Consider the following 2,949-nt stretch of genomic DNA (forward strand, 5'->3'; position numbering starts at 1 on the left):
AAGAAGAAGAAGAAGAAGAAGAAGAAGAAGAAGAAGAAGAAGAAGAAGAAGAAGAAGAAGAAGAAGAAGAAGAATAGAAGTTAAAGAATGATCCAAATGATTAGAAAATTGATCCAAATAATTAGAAAGTTGCAGCTATAATAAGTACTAAAATATGCCTATGGAGCCACGGAAATTATAATGAAAGATGGGTCTACTGGGAAGGGTACAAAGAGCTTGGCCATCAGGAGGATATGACTTCATCAGGAAGAGCTGGTGTTGGCTGGGCAAAAGGGAAGGAACTGGCAGAAGAGGGGAAAGCTGTGCACAAGACAGCAGAAAGATATGCTGAAGGAATGTGGACAGGCTCTCAGGGGGCAAGGAGGGGCAGCCCTGTGGAAGCTTACCGGAAGGTGGGGCTTGAAGGCTTGCGCAAGGGCTCTCTCTCTCTCTCTCTCTCTCTCTCTCTCTCTCTCTCTCTCTCTCTCTCTCTTTCTCTTCTCTCTCTCTCCTCCACCTTCACTTCCTCCTCCTCCTCCTCCTCCTCTCTCTCTCTCTCTCTCTCTCTCTCTCTCTCTCTCTCTCTCTCCTTTTCTTCTCTCTTTCCCTTGTTTGTTTTTCTGCAGTACTAAGAATAGAGCTGAGGGCCTTCACACTGAGCCAGGCCTTTTTGTGCTTTTTTAATCTTGAGGCAGTATCTCACTAAATTGGCCAGCCTGGGTTTGGATTTAAAATCCTTCCACATCTCTCCCCTTAGCAGTGGGGTTACAGGTGTATCCACTACACCCAGTGCAAGAATTTTATAGCTATCTTTTCTTCATCTCACCAGCAGTGGGATGCCATCAAATAATCTTAATCAAAGAGTTGGGATAGACAGATTTGCATTTTACTTTAGCTCAACTCAGCTCTGGCATCAGGAACTGAAGGAAGGGGTCCATCGAGGCCCTGGGGGCGATTGATTGGGAGACTTCACCTGTAATCCCAGCACTCAGGAAGTTGAGGCAGGAGGATTGCTGGGAGTTTGAGGCCAGCCCTGCTACATAACTACATAGTGAGTTCAAGGTCATCCTGAATTACACATCTAGACCCCATCTCAAAAAAAAAAAAAAAAAAACCAAGATGGGGGGGGATAATAGATCCATGATTGTGGCATAAATTAGATAATCTTTCTTCCTTACTAAAGTGGCTCTAGCTTTGGCAAGGTTGTTGGTAGTCAGGGACACATCTGGTCCTTCTGACTTTGGTACATTTTCTGCCTCCCAAGAGTGATGGTGTGAGGTGACATTTGTCTGTAGGGCATATCAGGGCAGTTTTGGGTACTTGTTAGATGGAGAGCTTAAAGTTTCAGGATCAAACAAATGAACTCTTCCATTGTTATGGTTTGTGTCTAGCTGTCCCCCCAAAGCCTCATGCAGTTGTGGGGTGGGCTTTGTGATTAACTCATGATCTTCTGGGATTATGAGTGTGAGTACTGCTGGGATTATGGGGTTTACAGCCTGAATGCAACATAAGGGAGACAGACTTGCTCTCTGTTGCTGTTACTCCCTCTTTTGTTCTTGCTGTTTTGCTACCTTCCACAGCCACAAACTGCTACCCTCTGCCATGTGCCAGTCTGCCTTGGAGCTGAAAAAGGACTGAAACCTCCAGTAACTGTGAACTAAATAAACTTTTCCTTCCCTAATTTTGAGTGTTGGGTATTTGTCCCAGTAACTGAGACATCCATTGACTGGGAGGAGTTTGGAAGCTGGCTTGAGGGAGGCCAATCTGCCCCTATCCTATCCCCAGTGAACCAGTATTGGCCTCTAAAAATGACGTTTTCCTCAAGTAAAGAAATTCATTGGGGGACCAGGGATATAGCTCAGAAACACAGTGCTTACTGGCAAGCACTATGAGGTGGTGAATTTGATTCTCTATTTGAAAAAAAAAAAAAAAAAAAAAAAAGGAGAAATTCTTTGTAGAACAGCTGTAAGATCTGAGCGAAGGCCACCCAGAAACTGCAGCTTCCAGAGCTGGAAATAGGTTGATGTAATTCAGGACACACCTAAAAGAAAAAAGAAGCTCTATTAATATTTAAACTATAAAATGATGCAAAGCATGATTGTTTTGAGCCAACTGACAGACCCGGCAGGAAGGTAAATGGGAACGATTTCACTGGTCCTGGTGAACCTATGGCCCACGTGCAACCCGGGCTGTTTGTATCACTAAAGTTTGAAAAGGTTTATATGCTCTTCCTACTGTTTCCTCTTTTATTTAAAGGGCTAAGTATTCCTTACCTTCTCTTGCATACTTGGCCTGCAAACGCGGCATTCGACTAACTCCAAACAATAATCTCCGTGAGAATCACTCTGTGGGGGCTGATTATTTGCAATTATCCCCAAATCCGGTAAAAGTCAAGTAAAAATTCTCCCTGCCACACCCACAGAACCGGAATGGGCATTTCAACAAGAGTCTCTCCCCCCTCCCGCCCCCCATCAATTACACATTAAAGTTGGAGGAAAACCTTTGGGCTTTGACCTACACTAAGGCAAACATTTTGCAATGTGCCCGTGCATACACGTAACGGAAACTAAAGTTCAAGGAAGCGATCAGCGTCGTTAGTGTGTTAGAAAAAAGTGTGCTTAGCACTCACTGACTATAGATTTCGGGGTGCACTCCTGGGTCTCCACTTGGGGCTCCCCTAAAGCACCAAGAGGGAGGTCGGGCGGCATGGGCCAGGTTTCCCCTGGGGAGGCAGGAAAGGCTAGGAAGTTTCTGTGACTGCGAAACGCGTGCACGCAGTCACGCGGAACCAGGCACCCGCAGCGAGGGGGACCCGGGCGTGGGCCGGGCGCTCCGCAGGGTGGGCCCTGGCCGCGATTGGCAGCTCCCTCGGAGGGGGCGGCCCCGAGCTGCCCGGGCCGGGTGGCTCGGAGGTCCTGCCCGCGGCCGGCAAGGAGTTTCCTGTCCAGCGCCCGGCAAGCGGAGTGAGTC

The 2,949-nt window shown here is 47.2% G+C and overlaps 1 protein-coding gene across 1 annotated transcript in view; it reads left to right on the forward strand.

Annotated features, from left to right (window-relative positions):
* Positions 1 to 2,647: 2,647 nt before the first annotated feature.
* Positions 2,648 to 2,949, forward strand: part of Tgfbr2 (transforming growth factor beta receptor 2) — a 90,038-nt gene continuing 89,736 nt past the window's right edge. Inside the window, exon 1 of the mRNA XM_023718521.1 lies at positions 2,648 to 2,709. The gene's annotated coding sequence lies outside the window, so the exon portion shown is untranslated. The remainder of the gene's footprint in view (positions 2,710 to 2,949) is intronic.

Source organism: Octodon degus, unplaced genomic scaffold (genome assembly GCF_000260255.1).
Source record: "Octodon degus isolate 3935 unplaced genomic scaffold, OctDeg1.0 scaffold00059, whole genome shotgun sequence".
Classification (NCBI taxonomy): domain Eukaryota; kingdom Metazoa; phylum Chordata; class Mammalia; order Rodentia; family Octodontidae; genus Octodon; species Octodon degus.